Genomic DNA, 19,288 nt, shown 5'->3' with positions numbered 1-19,288 from the left:
AGAGGGCAGCATGTACAAACCAGGAACCTCCCTTGAGCTACATAAAAGTATTGTTTCAGGTTGGGCAGGGGCACCCCGCCCTCCTCTTTTCGTAATTGAAGTGTCCTATACCTGACCCTTGGTTTCTGTCCAGCCCAGATAAATCTAGATATAAGTTTGTCCCAGTGTCTAAACTGTGTCTCTGGCATCATTTGTGGGATGGATTGAAAAAGGTATAACAATCTTGGTAATACATTCATTTTTATTACCTCAATTCATGTCTCAAAATCCATGTTGAAAGCTGACCACCACCTGATATCTGTCTTTATATTGTTATTAATGTGATTATAATTTATTTCAAATGTTTTATTGAGATTTATTGCCAATATTACACCCAGATATTTGATCACTTTAGCATTCCATTTGATTTTGTATTTTTCTTTAATTTCTTGGCCTGGAGAATAATTTAATGTGAGAATGTGTTTTTGCTATTTTTAATTTATAGCCTGAGTATTTACCATAGTCCTCTAATATCGACATCAGTTTAGGAAAAGTTCTGTCCAGGTCTTGAAGAGTCACAATAACATCGTGTGCGATGAACCCTATAATATGTTCCTGTTCTCCTGTTAGGATTCCTTTTAAATTGTTGCTCTGCCTGATCATTTGTGCCAATGGTTCAATAAATATTGCAAACAAGGTAGGGCTAAGGCAGCATCCCTGGCGGGTCCCTCACTGTAAGACAAATCTATCAGTGAGATGTCCATTAATTTTTATACTTGCTGTAGGTTCTTGATAGAGGCTTTGAATACATTGTATTGATTGTTTTTTAATCCCTAGTCTCCCCAGTACCTGATATAGAAATCTCCAACTGACACAGTCAAAAGCCTTCTCTGCATCGAGGCTCACTAACACTGCTCTCAATCCCTGTTTTTGAATCTGGTCTATTATGTGTAGGGTACGCCTAACATTATCCTGAGTCTGGGAACTATGTGTAGTTTATACAGTACATTGCTCCACCACACATTAGTTATGCTTAATAATCTTTAACTTAAAAGTGAAAGGCTAAAGTTACTTACTTCATCAAATGCATATTGTTGTCTCAAACAATGTTTGGGTAGGAGTAATTCCTGGACTCAAAATATTTTTTGGAGGTGCTCTTTGGTTAGGGATACATGTAGACATCACAAAGAAGTTTCAAAGCAATCTTTTTAAAAAGTCAAATACCTTTATAATGTCATGGTCATATTAGACATAGAAACAATCTTCAGCGCATTTCAGCCCCAGTCTTTCTTGAAGGAACAAACCAAATTATTTAATATTGGCACAAACAATCGTCTAGTGATATTCCTAATAGTTTTAACGCATTCCTTGACCCAGAAAATGTATATTTTGACACCAAGATTGACCTTCTCAGGTCAGCTTGGAAGCTGAGATATTGCCACTTATAGGTTTTACATGGCGGCCCTTCCACCATCATGATGAAGTGACTCCCCTTCTAAATTTAAAGTTATGATGTTGACGAACGTGGAAAAAATTTGGTGCTTTTGTCCGGCGCGTCCCCATTATTTTGCTAAGCCGTCTGACTAAAAGGAAATTAAAGCTGCAAGCGGGATTGGGCGCGACCTCGGACTCACGCCGTTTCGGCCTCCAGCTCATGCAGACAGTGCGAATTAATCGTAAAAGTCGAAATGCCGAGCGGGTGTGCCCTTTTGGCTACCCTCTTGATGAACAAAAATGAGAGAATGTGCCCTTTTGGCTGCCCTCTTGAGCTTCTTGCGCACCAATGGGGCCCCATGTCATGCAGTAGGTGCCCTTTTTTCCTTTTCGCCTCTGCCCTTCAAACATCCTGAGTCCATCACTGAAAGGGAGAGACAAGCTGTGAGAGCAGGCAGATTGAGATGGCTTTCAATTGTATCAAACTCCTCCCCTTAATTCCCAAACCGTGGGTCCAATCGTCAGTTTGAGCATACTAGCAGAGAGAGATACTCTCGTCCCGAACACAGCCATATAGGTTTCATGTTTGTGGAGTCAAAAATGCGATATTGGTCACAAGTTTAAGATGTCTAGCTCACAGCTGACAATTTCTCCACATTTTCAAGTTACTTTCTCACTTCCTGTTGGATTTAGGTAAGGGGTGTCAGCGCATGATTTGTAGGTTTTGATGAGACGAACAAGGCAGTTTTGGTTTGATGTTCCTACGACGTTCCTACGGGCCACAGTGGCCATTTTAGTGTGTGTGTAGGTGACGCGAAGATCGTCAGGACGTTTTATTGCACGTCATCTTGAAGAGCCCATAAAATCAAAACCGTTTGAGCAATGACAAAGTTATACAGACAATCTGTTCAGCAGGAGTTGGCCTGTAATGTCTGCGTGTTTGAAGCCAATACGATAAATGGTGTAGGATATTTTTTGGAAAAGTTTGAAAAAGAGCATTTTTGAGGTGAAATCTTACTTTGAAAGGGCAAATAACTCACTTCCTGTTGGGTTTAGGTCAGGGGTGTCAGCTTGTGATTTGTAGGTCTCGATGAGACGGACAAACCAGTTTTGGTTTGATCTTTCTACGACATTCCTACGGGCCACAGCGGCCATTTTAGTGTGCCAAGGTGGCCCTAGAGAGCCCATTTTGGCACTTTTCGGGTTACTTTTTTCATTTTATCAAATTTTTCTCCAGTCCTGACATGCGTGCCAATTTTGGTGAGGATGTGAGCATGTTTAGTGGGTCAAATTCAATCTCAAATAGGCGGTGGGAGAAAAAGAAAGAAAGAAAGAAAGAAAGAAAGAAAATAATTAGAGCTGCAAGCACCGTTGGGCGGAACCTCGCACTCGTGCCCGTTTTGGCCTCTAGCTCATGTAGTCAGTGTGAATTATTTATGAGAGTTGAAATGTTGATAAAACAAACAATGTCAGGGGTATGCAAGGTCATTTTTGGCAATAGAGGGACTTAATTTTACAGTACGTCACAATATGTATTTAACAGTCATAATCACAGAAGTAGCAACAGTATTATATTAATAAAGGCTGTTCAGGCCAATTCAGGGTCTGCATCCTTCGGAGGGCGAATTTGAAGGCCGCTTATGTCACAACGCTGCGCAAAGGCTGTCCCAATTCATCCAAATTCGAAGGCTCCTCCAAATGCAGCCGACAAATGCGCCCTCCTTTTCCCTGTATTCGGAGGATGCACCGCGACTATCCTTCGTGGCCTCCCATATCCCAAGATGCTTTGCGCGCCTTTGTTCAACCCGGATCTTTTTGACGATGGCGGCAAACACAAACAGCGGCAGCGACACCGGCACCGAATACACTTTCAAATGTAAGTAACGGATTTTTACTTAACGCCAGAAGTTCAAGGGGCCTTAAAACCTCTAAATGGCTGTTAAAATACGTGACGTTAGTAATGCTAACACGTAGCCACCGGAATGTAGAGCCAGCTCCGCGATGTAACCTTAGCTTAACGTTAACCTGTTGATACGAGGAGCTCAGTTAGCCTTTAAAAGTAATGGTAACAGTTAAAGCCTTAAACCCCTTCACTTTCAATTGTTTAAAAGCTCGGAGGGTGACTCGTTATATCTTATTGTAACTGTGGAGATGTTGTAGGATGTTTATACCTCACATCAGGTGCATAAACGCACCGCAGTGAACAAATATAAAGTTAATGAGAGGATAGGTTGTGAGTTGTGTGTGTGTATTTCTAGGCTGTAAAACTGTACTGAACTAAACTAAACGTTTGGATGGAATATAGCCTAGAGTTAACTTCAGGAGCATTATTGTTATTGTCGTTATTAGGCCTATATATGTATATCATTTTGCCTGTTGACATAAGAGAAAATATGTCTTACATTTCATTTTGTTGTAGGGAGCAAGGAGCAAATGGAGGAATTTATTAAACTCAGGGGTGAAAACGACCACCTCTTCACAGGGGCCAAAAATACGGCCACACTCGGATGGAGATACCTGTTAAGGCAATAATAAATAGCCCATCTGTACTCTACACATATTTGTATGTAAAGGTTACTTAAATTAACCCAAATCCTGTACAAAGTACAAATATAATCCTAAGATCACAAGTTAATGTTGTTTTTAGGTGGTGGTGGGAGTTTAATGTCTGTCCTGATGTCACCTTTTGTGATCTTGTGTGTTTACCTTTTGTAATGCTTCTCTCTTGTTTAGAACAATCTTTCAAAAAATGGGCCTGGAGGGGAAAGTGGAGCCTCAACAGGCAAAACAAAAATGGGACAACCTAAAAAAATATATATAAAGTATGTGCAGGTTTGGATAATGATATGGAAACTACATTTGTTTTAACCAAGTTAATACTTCGATAAAGAAATGTAGAAAAAACTCCAAGGCACTCTGCCATAGTAGTTAAAATGCCTTTATTCTTTATTCCTTGAATCTGTTTAACTTCCTGTTGAAGGCTTGATGCCGAAACGTGTCGAAGGACTGTCTTTTTAAGGTTTATATGACCATGGCTTAAGAATAAAGGCATTTTAACTGCTTTGGGAGAGTGCCTTGGGTTTTTTTTTCTTCGTTTCTTTATCACTACATGAATCCCATTCCAAAGAGCATCTCAAACATACCTCTTTTTGAGTCCATGATAACCTCCTTTTCAAGACTTTTTTAATAAATACTTTGCAGAAAATTGCTGCTGTTGTGATTGATTTCCTCTGCCTTAGGAATGCAAAGATCCAGGGACAGGGCAGGGGGTTGGCGGGAAGCCCACTGCTGCCACCTGGCCCTGGTTTGTCCTCATGGATGAGGTTTTAGGACAGAGGCCTTCCATTGCCCCTCCTGTCCTAATTGCCTCCATTCCTGAGGACACACCAGGGCCAGGTGCTGTAGTGGGTGAGCAGCATGAGGAGGAGGAGGAGGAGGATGAGGAGAGGCAGCCAGGGCCTGCAACAGGAGGGACACAGAAAAGAAGAAGGGAAAGATGTTGGAGCTGATGAGAGAGGATATGAGGTTGCAGAGGGAGGCTGAGGAGAGGAGAGAAAGAGAGAGCCAGGAGAGAATGGACAGACTTTTTAATTTACAGGAGAGAATGGTTGAGAGGCGGTGATTTTTTTTAGCTTTTTTTTTATCCTGTTCAATGAAGTTTTATGTGTTGCTGTTTTCAAATGTTAATTTAAAATGTTGTATATAGTTATTGTTAGTTGTTGATTAAAAATATTATATAGTTGTTCCGTTATCTTTTTCAAATGTTGTATATAGTTAAATTAAAGTCTTGTAATCATTATCTGTTCCATTTCTTATTTACAACTAGAGTAAACTTTTGAACTACTTTTCAGTGACAACACAATTTATTTTTTTCTCATAACTATTTACACAGATACAATCTGACCATTTTTAGCTATTTACAAGTGGGCATTCTTAACATGTACAACTATTTACAAATGATCAGCAGAAAATTATGAAACACATTACTAACCTATTAAATAACAAAAAACTACATTTATTTACAGTATGATTATTGGCTGAGCAGGAGTCCCTGGTGGTGCTGCTGGACTGGATGGGATGCCACAATAAACACCCTGGAGTCTTCTGGCTGTGAGTGGGATATCATGTGGGGGGCGGGGGATGCATGTCTCCACTGTTCACCACATCGTCCATCAATGGGGTTTGTAGGGCTGACGCAATCGACGGCTGCCATGTCACTAAAATGTTTAAAAGAGAGACAAGAATAAAACAAACAAAATACTACTGCACAACTTTTTAAACATCCCACCACAACCTACTTCAACAAACAAAAATTTACAAAACACTTTAAATAGGAATAGCTTTAAAATTATTTTACTTGCCCTCTAAAGGTAATCATGGTCAAGGACACCCTCCTCCAGGGCATACACCTCGGCAGACAGCTGGTTCCGCCATGGAGCACCACTGACTACCTCCAACCCGTTCTCCCCCTCATCCTCTGGCATGTCGTCCTGCACTTCATCCTCTGGGGCCATGATGTCACCAGCACCCAGGCAGATGTTGTGCAGGACGGTACATGCTGTTATGACCTGAAGAAAAGAAGGGAAAAAAAGATTAATTTAATGTAATTGTAATTTAATTTGAATTAATTTACTGATATTCACCATTTAACAATAATTCTGTTGTGTAATGACATACCTGAGGCACAAAGGTGTGGTGCACCTCCAGCGCTTGGAGGAAGATGGCCCTAAACCTCATCTTCATCATCCCAAAGGCACGCTCTATGATGGAGCGTGCCCTGGAATGATGGCTGTTGAAGCGCTGGGCTCCCACACCTTGTACCGGCCGCTTGTAGGGAGTGATGAGGGGGAGTGAATGTTGGAGGCACGGGTACCCACCGTCTGCCAAGATGAAGTACCCTGGAGGAGGGTAGATGGCCCGCCTGTACAGTGGGCTGTGCCGGAGTACCCTGGAGTCATGCACCGACCCCGGCCAGCCCACGTACGTGTCGATGAAGCGGCCCTGATGGTCACAAGCTGCTTGCAGGATTATAGACGCAAACAGTTTGCGATTCCTATAGCACTGACCATCAGGGCCGCTTGGTGGCTTGATCCTGACATGGCAGCCGTCGATTGCTCCAGCAGCTTTTAGAAAAGCTCTGTGTCTTGCCAGCCCTGCAAACCCCTGAGTTACTGCCGCCAGGTCGTCAGTGGTCTTGGGGAGGTAGATGACCCTGTGGCGAATGGCCACCACCTCCTCAGTAACTCGATGAATGATGCGGTGAACAGTGGAGCGAGGCACCCCAAACACCCTTGAGACCACCCTGTATGATGTCCCACTCGCCAGCCAGAAGAGAAAGACCAAGGTCTCTATTGTGGCACCCCATCCATGTCATCTTTCCTGGTGGAGAAGGTCCAGCAGCACCGCCAGGGACTCTCTGCTCAGCCTGAAATCTTGTCGGGTGTCATGATCATCAAAAAATATTTGTAGAACCAGAACATTCATATTAAGGCGGCAGTACATCAGCCTCATCTGGATGGGGAAAGGAGGGTAAGAACAGGAGAACATAAATGATTAAAGCAACAATAGCTATTTAATTTTAGTTAATAAGACAATGCTAGTTAATGTTATAGCTTAGATCAATAATGCTTTATTTGCCTGTCTATCCACTTTGGCTTCTCAATATGGTTTTGATGTTTAATGACACAACATTACATTCATCCTGAACGCAGACATATAGTTTTTATGTGTGTGGAGTCAAATATGCAATCTATGTCACAAGTTAAAGTTGTGTTGGCCTTTACCTTTTTTCCAGAAATTTCTCCTCTCAGCTTACATGGGAGTGAATGAGAAAAAAATCGGCGCTTCCTTCGCTTGGGAGCTCACTGACCCAAATGTTTAAGTGTGAGTGATCCACGGTGATACCAGTGCGACCAGGACAAATTTTCCTACTTTTTTTTTTGTGTATGTATAGTGAAAGTTCTGGCCTTGGCAGCCAGTTAAAGACAGAAGTTTTAGATGGTTTTTAGACCCTTCTTCACTCTGGCTCACAGCATTCCGTGCAATACACACACATTATAAACTGACAATTTCTCCACATTTGCTCATGGTACTTTCAGAGGCACAGATTAAAAACGGTAAAAGATATAAAAAAGATATGACATGGGTGAATAGACGAGACCTGTCGCAACATTTGAGAGTTGGAATGGAGTCTGTAGCACCAAGTATGGAGAAGCTGTATAGATTAGACAAAGCCCAAAGATTGGTCCCTTTCTCCCCCTGCTCCCATTCATTTCCTATGGGACAGCTTTCGAAGATCATCAGGACGTTTTGTGGTACGTCACCTTTAGGAGCCCATAAAATCCAAACCGTATTGACAAAGTTATACAGAAGATCTGTTCAGCAGGGGTTGAGCTGGCATGTGTGCGTGTTTGAAGCCGATACGATAAACGGTGTAGGAGGAGATGTTTTTTGAAGAAGAGCATTTTTGAGACAAAATCTTATTTTGAAAGGGCAAATAGCTCACTTCCTGTTGGATTTAGGTCAGGGGTGTATGCGTGATTTGTAGGTCTTGATGAGATGAACACGCCAGTTTTGGTTTGATCTTTCTACGACATTCCTATGGGCCGCAGTGGCCATTTTAGTGCACCTAGGTGGTGCTAGAGAGCCCATTTTGGCACTTTGGGGTTTTTTTTTTTTTTTTTTGCATTTTATCAAATTTGTCGCCAGTCCTGACATGCGTGCCAATTTTAGTGAGTATTTGAGACTGTTTAGGGGGTCAAATTTGGCCTCAAAGAGGCGGCGGGAGGAAGACTAAAGAATAAAGAATAAACGCAGCAAAAATAATAATAATGGCCGAGGTCTCTAATAAGCGTATCAGAAACAATAGGGTCCTCTGCCTTCGGCCGAGATCCGTAATAATATTAATAATAAACGCACCTAAAACAATAGGGACGTCTGCCTTCAGCTGAGGTCCCTAATAATAATTGACTTTAGAAGTGGGAGCTACACCCACCAGCATATGGTTATTAATGGAGAAAGTATTGAGGTTGTGGCATATTATAAATACTTAGGAACAATAACAGACGACAACTTGACATGGACCTGTAATACTGACACTATCTATAAAAAGGGTCTACAGAGACTGTATTTTATGCGGAAGCTAAGACAATTTAGAGTGGATAGAGACATGATGTTACTTTTCTATCACTCCTTTGTCGAGAGCATTTTATTTTTCTGTTCTGTTGCCTAGTATTTCTCCTTGTCAGTAATAAACAAAAACAAATTAAACAGGATAGTTAACATGGCCAGCAAGATTGCTGGTCAACCACTAAATAGCATGGCCACACCCCCTACACCAGGCATATGAGTTGTTACCATCAGGCAGGAGGTTCAGGCTGCCTTTTTTCAAAACATGTAGAGCCTGCAGGTCATTCATTCCTAGCAGTATAGCACTGTCCAACAAGAATTTGAATGTAACTGCACTGCAAATGCACTTTAATAGCACTCTGCACTTTCTCTCTCTCAAATAAATGTCATAATATGCACAACTGCACTTTACCATTCTACTTATGATGTGTAGAGGGGTCTATATCTTTTGTCCTGGTCTTGGGGGAGAAGGTGGTGTTGGGAGTCACAGGACCACAGATGTTTTGTCATTTGGTAAAATCTACACTGGACATTTAAAGGCTTTTTCCTCTGCATGCTCTTTGTTCTCCAAACAAAGACAGCTATTTGACACTCATCTTCAGGAGGTCTCACCTCACACCTCAGTGAGACACAAGTCTCACAACTTGATTGGACAGTACTGTTACAGTGACATGCCTCTCTGTGATATCACCAAACCCTGTAGAAGGTCTGCTCCCTCCAAGCCATCTCTCTCTTGCTCCAGGTGCTGAGCAGCTCACACCTTTTTCTGGCTGGGCCTGGACCAGCACAGAGGCCCAGTCCCTTGCTCCATAGCCCAAACCACTAAATGGAGGGCAATTGATCATAGACTCTCTTGCAAACACAAGGTTTGCAGCTAGCTTTCCAGCAACAAAGAGAACCAAGTGAGTTAGCACCCAGCATCTAATCCTGCTAAACCCTGAGCAACCAGCTTCCTCGGAGTTTCACCTTTGGAACAAAGGACACAACAAAGACTGCACCTGGAAACATCTTCCCAGCCTTCTTCTGCCGGCTAACAAAGCAGTACACCACCAAGTGACTCTTTCTCCCATCCATTCAAAGATCGGTAACATAACAACTGGGCATAGCTTATCACTGCTTTGAAGGCTAAGCAAGACTGTTTAACTTGTTGTATGTGATTTAATGCTGTCATTGAGTTATCGTTGTGATAGTTTGCAGTTAGGTCATCGATTAGTTGGCTTCGCCAACGCTAATTGTTTAGTTTGCTAATACTGTTCACAAACAGATTCTTGCACCCAACTAAACAATCTCTGCACTAATCCAGACCCTTTGCAACACACGTCACATTGACACAGACTCATTAAAGGGCCAGTGTGTAATATTTGGCATGGTTTATTGTCAATCTGAATCTGAATCTGAATATTCTACCCATTAATATGTTCATACAAGTGTATGATCGCTATAAAATAAAATTCGTTTGGTTTTCGTAGCCTTATAATTATGCTTTTATATATATATATATATATATATCAAGGGCCTTGCTTTAGAGAGGTTGCCATCTTGTGCCGCCATGTATGTACGGCAGACCGAGTAGACAATCCAGCCAGCCAGAGAACGCGTTTCGCGTGTATAAATGAACCAACAAAGACAGCAGAAGGAAGGAAGAAGGAGGAAGAAACAGCAGAGAGTCTTAGTAGTTCATCGATAGAGAGTAGTGAAAAGTTTTTTTAGTTATAAAGTTTGCGAATGGACCACACTTACCACGCAACAGGAGAGAATGAACCCGAACAGTCATCTGCGAGGAAAAGAAGACGCAGCTTCACTCCTTGTCATGCAATCTCTGCGGCGCTTTTCCTCCTGATGATATATCTCCCAACGATGGTAGCAGTAGCACCGAATCCCATTCTGTGCATTCAGCCTCTCTTCTCACCCGCTCAGCATCAAACACATGGAGTTCCTCATCTGTATGCTCCGGCTCAAACAGGTATGGCTCTGGGTCTGTGTCCGCTACAAGAAACTCTTCAAAATCGCGTTCAAAGTCGTCCATTGCAGCTACTATAGTCCGGAGATATTGCTAGGCTAAATAAACAGCTGAGCTCTGTTTACCGGCTACGCTGTCAGTCAGTGTGCGGCCTGGAGACTGGCGGAGCAGAGAGGGGAGGGGGGTCCCCACTCGCTATGGCAAACGAGTATGTGTGTAAAGTTATGAAGTGTGTCTGTTACACTAGAAGAGTCAGAGTTTGGGATGGAGTGGAGTGTTACCGGAGTTTCTGGAGTGCTCAAATAAACGGGCCTTTTTCCCAAACGCTCCTCTGGTCTCCTGCTCGTGAGGGATTCATTACAATATCATAACATGGTTTAGAGTTCTAAATAAACATTCACCTCGTCGCTAGATAGACCTACTCCTGAAAAAGTCGTGCGCAAGGCTTTTTGTCCCTACGAGGCCACCGTCATTTACCCGACGAGAGGGGTGAGCGAGTGAGCCCTGCAATCTAGAATTTGACCACTGATGTCACTGTTTTCAACCCATTTTACACACTGGGCCTTTAACAAACAGGCTTTCAACAGAGCTACACCCAAATAGGCATTTCAAAGTTCCCGCTTCTTTTCCTTTGTCTTCGTCCTGACCACACGGTCAGACAAACACCTCCCCCGATCTGAAGCCAGCTTTGATTCGGCCATCTTGTAGTTCTCTGTTGTCAGCCATTTTGTTTTGTAGGCCAAACGGCTCCTTGATCACCACACCCACCTTTGTCTTTCTCTTTTCTCTCTTGCACACACACACACACACAAATACACACCAAGCTTGTATATAGTTAGTTAGAATTTGTGTGCTTTGGTTTGCTATGCTAGTTTGTGAATAAATATAATTCTTTGGAATCATGCCTGCTGTCTGTTTAATGTTGCACAAGAGTGAATCAATAGTCAACCTCTGCTGCGTCAAGAACTCTGAAATCCTTCAGGCGTTACTGTTAATTTTGGTTGTTGTCATTATTTTAATTATTAATCAAAACTCCAAATTAATAGTTTAGCGTATTTTATGAGACTGATATCTTTAACTGGCTATCATTTTTCCCTTTACGGGAATGGTGTCCCACGAGGTGATTTAATGTTAATTAAGTCACATTATTTAACATAATTATTAATTATTGATAATAATTATTAATTATTTCCGATAGCCAATTAAATCCCTACATATTTGGTGCCCCTTGGTGAGACCAAATATATTGATTCCAACATTTTTGGTGCTGCCGTGTGAAGCCCAAATTTATGTTCCCAACAGTGGGTTGGGGGGCAGAAACTGTTGTCTATCCTGTCTTGTCTAGTAGTAAGCTGTATTTCTTTTGTCTAGTCCCTTTTGTCGAGTAATTGTACCAGATGTGCTGTATGGCAGAGAACAAGTTTCCATAAGGACAAATATCTATCTATCTATCTATCTATCTATCTATCTATCTATCTATCTATCTCAAGTACTGATTGGACTTAGTGTTGCACAGAAACATACACACAAAAAAAACAGTTAATACAAGCTAACTGACTAAGAAGCCATAGAAATGCAGATACAAATGCATACAAATTTGCACACACACAGACTTTCTCTCACACATATATGGATTTACAGTGTCTAGTGTTTTTTGTCCATCTGCTTTATCTCAACTGTTGGCAAACAAATGAATAGCCTACATTCAGACCAGATAAGCTCATAACTGTATGTGTGTAGTGGTTGTCTGTGCATGTGTTTGTGTGCGTTTAAAGGCTTTAGATGGTGCTTTAAGGCACCAGAGGCATTATGCCCCCAAGATACAAAAATTTGGACTCAGCCATTATCCTGAATGTGTGTATGTGTGTGCATTATCCTGACAATGCTTCTGGGTCAACTTGCTCAGTATTGAACTCTATTTGACCCTACCTCCCACGATGCAACACTTCTAGTAACCTCCCACGGCTTCCTACAATTTTTACCGTCCTTTTCTATCATGGGCACAAAGATACATTCATTGTCGCTGATACACACACACATGCTGAGATGCTGACACAAACACACACCTCTGTCCTTTCTCTGGCGGAGCTGTTTGCTCTCTTTCTCAAAGTGTCAAAGAGCTCTCAAGCTGTTTGGTGACAGTCCTTGTTTATCTACCTTCACTCCTCCTCCTCTTCCTCTTAATATTCCTCGCTCATTTTTTTATAAAGAGTAGATAGAGAGTCCATCATGGATAAAGAGATCCTGAGACACACACTAGGACTGCGAGAGGTCGACCCTGTTGTCTCTGTAATGAGTTGCACAATACCTGAAGATCTACTTCTGTCCTTTATTCAGGCACAGGAGTGTGTGTGTATGTGTGTTTCCCTGCTACCTCAATGCTGATAGGTCACACACACAGCGGGGCCGTCACAGTTATCAGCTGGTAAATTTGTCCGGTATTGATTCTACACTTTAAATGAAAATGGGTGCTGGGAGAATCATAAAACACTGCAAAATGAATTGACATAACTGTTTCCACCTTGTAAAATGAACCTTAAGGGTGCAAAGACATTGCTTCCTATAATCGTACTCACATTGGTATGCCCGTGTATGTACAAACGTAGAAGTATGTCCTTAAGGCAAGTAGGCTTTTGTTAGAAGTGTAAATGAGCAAGGAGATGTGTTTGAAGATGACAGGAGGGGGTGCCTGCAGTCACATCCGATGGTCTTACCGTCAGTATTGTCATAAAGTCTCTGCTCATCATTATGTTCATCCTCAATTACAAGTATTCCCTTAGTGACATGACTCATAATAAACACATGGCTCTTAAATTAAAGTGAAAGATTTTCATATATCATTTGTTTTGCTCCTCTTTATTGATTATTGCAGTGGCATCATATCTTTCCAGGAAACAGTTACTTGGCACAATATGTGATGTGCTTTACGTATCTGATGGGAGCAACAGTTATGTGTCTGAGATAAACAGACACTCTTGTCCCATCCCACTCCCAGTTAGTTAAGTTAAAAAAAAAACAAAAAAAAACTGTCCTGTCCCACTCCCAGAGGAATGACTCCTGTGCTTACTCCTATTACAACAGCTTATTTCTATAAAAAAACCTAAGTATTCAGTTTCAATTTTTTTTCAATTTCAGTTTATTATTGCTGCCATTCTCTATTTACAGCATCATACAGTGCATAAAATGTCCAGGTGCTGTAAAGAATATAAAGCAAACACGACATTCAACATGGACAGGACAACATTAAAGTGCAATTAAAGGACAACTTCGGTATTTTCAACCTGGGCCCTATTTCCCTATGTGTATGTGGGCGTATGATTCATGGGTACAACTCGTTCTAAAATTGGTTCAGTATTGAGGGAGGCGGATGCAACTGGAGCCACAAAATGAGCTAAAACGGTAACGGGGGCAAATGCGTCCCATATAAGTTTGCACATTAAAAGTGCTTTTTTTTACCACTGACCAGTTCAGATCGCCAGTGTTATGAGTGCTATGAGTGGAGTCAGCTGTCAATCAGTGTTGGAGCAGAGAGGGGGAGGGCTGCCCATCTGGGTACTGTAAGTGAGTATGTGTGTGTGAAGTGTGTGTTTTTTCACCACTGACTGGTTCAGATCGCCAGTGCTATCTCTGCAAATAGCATACTAACTTAGCCTTTACCTTACCTTTGAGCTGCATTGCAAAAACTGAAAACTAAGTAAGATGAAATATCTTAGATCAGGGTGATATATGCTTGTTTTTTGTCTGATAAGATAGTTCTTCTCAGTAAGCAGTTTTTATGTTAGACTTTTTCACTTGTTTTAAGTGTTTTAGTCCTTAATTATCTCAGTAAGATATTACAGCTTGTTACTGAGATTGTATGACCTAGTCTGAGTAAGTACATGCTTGAAACTAGAATATCAACAGTTACAAAGCTGTTTCATCAACACATACAAGTATAAAGCTGTTTTTTCCAAGTAGTAGTTTCTTATTTCAAGCATGAAATAAGAAATCATGACGCTATCATAATTTTATCTCTTCACATAGTTAAAACAGATGGCAGCCAAATAGAATCAATTGTTTTATTGTCAATGCAACAATAGAAAATATGTAGTCATATACTATAACAGTTGGCACAGTACTGTAAATTAACACTTGATATTTAAACATTTAATATGTAACATTTTAAACACTTTCAAACCGAAATAGTTTATCATTATACATTCAGATAATTCACTGTATTGTATGTTTTCATCTGCTACTTGATTTGATCTCCCAAGGTCAAATTACAAGGCTACTAAAGCTAGTCATACCGTATCTGGGGAAAACACCATGAGTTATTTTTTAACTGTTGTACAACTCTATTACATCCCCAAGATGGTATTTTACCTGTACAAAGGTTTGGCTCTTGCTGCTAGTTGTGTAATACGATGTAAAATCCACCAGCTTTTCAGCATCGACTAACTCAGTAGCCTGCGCAAGGTGTGGGACCGCAACTTGATATGCCATGACATTTCTATCAAAGTGTATAGTTTGAAATGGTTGGTATTCCAAACAATAAAGACTCGAATCAACAAGATATATGTTTTTTACCAATCCAAATTCTGGCATATTACCATTCACCACTTTGGCAAGGATCATTGACTTCTGAGTTATGTATTTATTGCCATTTATCATAAGCCATTTGACTGATACAGCGTGGTTTACTTCATCATAACCTAGGAAGTCTCTCAGTTTTCCTTGTAAATACTGTAGATCTTTAATCTCAGATACAGGTCCCATCTCCCTTTCATTTGAAAAGACTGGGTGTAATGAAGGGTCAGCATTTTGGCAGCGTTCATATATCTGGTTCTGATTTATCAAAGACTTGCAAATGTTTTTAAAATTGAGCTTCGAAGCCCATTGTTTAAAGAGGCAATGTTTAGATTCAAACCGCATACACATATGTCTAACCATTGGACCCAATGATTTAATCTGTGATGGCAAATGTATCAGATAATGCTGTTTAGGTGTAATATTGCGTTCTGGAAAAAGCTCTTTCCAATGCTTCATATGATTTTCAATTAATGACTTCAATCTAGAAACAGTTGTAATGGTAAGAATAGGTACAAACACTATCTGCACAATCTCTATTAGCTCATTTATCAGATGCACATATGCTATGTCTTCCAAACTTCCCAAAACAAATGGTAATATCCTTAGCAGGACAAGAATTTGCCCAGACGACTGTTTTAATTTACCATCACTTGACATTAATGTAAAATTGGGAAAAGTGAAATTGGGGATGGCCGATCTCTCACATCCAGAGGGGAATAAGAGAAACCCAGTCCAGATCTATCAGTCCTGACTGAACAAGATGGTGCAACACATTCTTAATTTCCAAAGGAGCTGTACCCTCCAGAATTACATGCATAATGTCTTGAGGAGTTTGTTGTATAATGTCAAAGGCAGGGAATTCGACTAATTTGCTCCTTCGATTGATCCCATATGTTGTTCTCAAGCTGTTGCGAAGGAAGTCTGTATCTGCCTTTTCTATTTCATCAGTCTGTCTGATATGCCTCTTCAAGGTTCTTTTAGTAAATGCATCCTCGTTGAAGTGTGACTGCATGTCCTCAAAAGAACACTCACAGTGTCTGCATTTACTGTAGGCAAAGCCAACACCCTCCTTGAACCCTGCCAGTTCATGCTGTGCCAGAGTGTCACCACAGATGGAGACCATGGCACCATAAATAGTTTTCTGTCCATTAATTGTTTGCATTTTAACACCATTGTACAATGCATCCATGTCTGCTTTGATTCTGTTCAGTATTACATTTACACCACATTGACGGAGGTCTACGGATCTAGCCATGGCAAGTAGCCTAATAGCAGCAAGTTTAGACCTGTATTTTGGATTTATGTTTGCTAGGGTGTAATACACCATCAACAGCTTATTTTTTGATGCAAAGGATCCTAGTGGATTACAGATCTCTATTTCATCTGTGTACGGAACAATTTGCAGTGCATTTGGTTTCTCTGAAAATAAGGGATGTGATTTTAAAAGGGAGCCATCAACAATGTCCTGAAAAAAACCCTCCTTGCACCTTTCTGGTCCCTTTTCAATAATAGAGAATATCTTCGGGTGTGATAAGAATTGCTCTAGACTTTTCACCAATGGTATGTAATGAAAGACTTTGTCTTTAATGAAAAAGTCTTTTGATGCTCCATGTTTCCTCTTGCATATAGTTTGAGAAATTGGAATTTCCTCTGCATCCAAAATGCTTAACTGCTTCTTCGTAACATTGTTCTGTCGAAATGTTGTCGCAACACTCGTGAATGGGTCAACAAAACTGTCAAACACATCCATTACTTCTTTTTGAAGGTGTCCTGGTGTGTTTTCCAAATGCTTCTTTAGCACCTGCTCTATCTGGCTCCTGAGGTTGCTCACCAGTGATGATTGGTACTGCTGCACTCCAGCAACAATGTCATTCATGCCTCTCTGAAAATGAGAAGAGTAACACAACTTCATGATACATGTAACACACAGTTTTGCTTATGACATAGACATTATCATAGGCAGATGACTGTAGTGAATTGGAGAACACGGCAGGCAGGTTGACCATCAACCATAACAGGACCTTTTCAACAAGCTCTGTGTAACTGTAAATGAGCAAATAAAAACTGTGGTCTGTTTTGAAAAAGCATCTTACCTGTGACAGACGGCGATTGCCCGTGCGTTTATCACAAAGGCAGTGGCCTGTGTGGTCAGGTCCTAAAAAAAAAATTAAGTTGTATTAAGTATCCTGATGTAATGTGATCTGACATTCATAGTTACATGTCAAGCACAATGTTAATCATAGAATAAATAGTCCTTTTAAATAGTCCTTTAAATGTTAAATTATCTTTGCTCACTACATCTAGCATGTTTTAGCTGTCATATAACATTTTGTCTTTTCATTCATAAATGAGGTGTCAAATCACACATTGCTGTAGTGTAGTTGGTATTTAGCTAATATATGCTCATACCAATACAGACAACAATGTATGGGACCTCAACCTGATATGCAATGGCTGGGAATTTACTGGCCTCACTATTCTTTGATGGTCAATTTCAGTAGACTGTCACCAGGAGAATAACTTACAGGTTGTACTATGGCAGCTCTGTCTTGGCTAATGTCCATTTGCCCTTCATCTGTATCAGTTGTACTGAGCAGTTGAGAGCTGGTGATGCTGGAATCCTGTGAAAGTTAATCAGATTTAATGTTGTGCTATGTCACATATAAAGGAAACAAATGACTTGACATTTTACTTAATTTCCCAGGTGTATTTCATTTATTTTTATATTTAAATATTTTCACACAAACCAAGCAGCACATTTTCATACAAGTTAAGCATAATTATAATCAGTTTTTCTTCATTCATGATGTCCTGTCACCTGTAGGACCCTCTGACTGATTGACTGCTAGTTTGTGCCAGATAGTTAAACTAATGTTGACAAAGTGATATACGATCGGAAGTTTCAATTCAATTCAATTCAATTTTATTTATAAAGCCCAATATCACAAATCACAATTTGCCTCACAGGGCTTTACAGCATACGACATCCCTCTGTCCTTAAGACCCTCACAGCGGATAAGGAAAAACTCCCCCAAAAAAACTCTTTAACGGGGGGAAAAAAACAGTAGAAACCTCAGGAAGAGCAACTGAGGAGGGATCCCTCTTCCAGGATGGACAGACGTGCAATAGATGTCGTACAGAACAGATCAGCATAATAAATTAACAGTAATCCATATGACACAATGAGACAGAGAGAGAGAGAGAGAGAGAGAGAGAGAGAGAGAGAGATGCAGGTAATGACAGTAGCTTACAACAACATTAATGAAAGTAATAATATTATAGTTATAGTTCTGGCTACTGTGGTACAATATGTTGAAAGTATGTATTAATATCAGACAGTATACTTGTGTGACAATAGTCATATGTGTATAATAACAGTAGAAGTATGACTAATGACTAATGATGGCAGCAGCAGCAGGAGGCATCTGGCAGGACCACGGCAGCAGCACAACCACACACGTCACACTGTCCAGGCACCGCTGCGGTATGAGTTATTCTGAGAGACAGTGGAGCACAAAGGCTCCGGAGAAGAAGCCGAGTTAGTGACATCCAGAATGGCCGAGTTAGCAAGATGCAGTAATAGGATGAGAGTGAGAGAGAGAGAGAGAGAGAGAGAGAGAGAGAGAGAGGGAGAGAGAGGGAGCCCGGTGTATGTCTTTGTCCGTTGTGTTTTATTTTGAAATTTACAGGATGCTCTGTGGGTTTGACTTCCTGTGCGGTGTATTGTGGCCGGATCGAGCCATTGATCACGTGGCCTTCACACGTCAAGCTACGTCAATTAGATCGCCCAACACAGGAAGTCAAGTGCACAGGGCATCCATTAAATTTCAAAATAAAATATAATGGACAAACTTCCGATCGTAAGTCGTCACCTTGTCAACATTAGTTTCACCTACTGTAACAAGCACCAAATCATCAATCAGTCAGAGGGTCCTAAAGCTAACAGGACGTCATGGATGGAAAAAGATGGTGGTAATGGTAGCAAAGTTACTCACCTGTGCCTGCAGCGGTTCTTGATGTTCCTCTTGTGGCCGATCATTTGCGTGGTTGCCATCTCCTGCTCTGGTGCTTTCAAGAAGATGTTTGGAGTGTCTTCTCTTTACATGATGATAGAATGAGTTATATATGCGATATTCCTCAGTGCACCCGTCAATACCACACAGCAACCTGAAGTCAGGACTGCGGCTGTGCATTCGATTGATGTGGCTCAGTAAG

The 19,288-nt window shown here is 41.0% G+C and overlaps 1 protein-coding gene across 5 annotated transcripts in view; it reads left to right on the top strand.

The window, feature by feature from the left end:
- LOC144463793 (uncharacterized) overlaps window positions 1-19,288 on the top strand; it is a 127,062-nt gene that overhangs the window by 76,439 nt on the left and 31,335 nt on the right. The window lies entirely within an intron of this gene.

Source organism: Epinephelus lanceolatus, chromosome 1, assembly GCF_041903045.1.
Source record: "Epinephelus lanceolatus isolate andai-2023 chromosome 1, ASM4190304v1, whole genome shotgun sequence".
In the NCBI taxonomy this organism is placed as follows: domain Eukaryota; kingdom Metazoa; phylum Chordata; class Actinopteri; order Perciformes; family Serranidae; genus Epinephelus; species Epinephelus lanceolatus.
The sequence above is the reverse complement of the archived record's forward strand: the minus strand, read 5'-3'. Positions and strand labels throughout refer to the sequence as shown.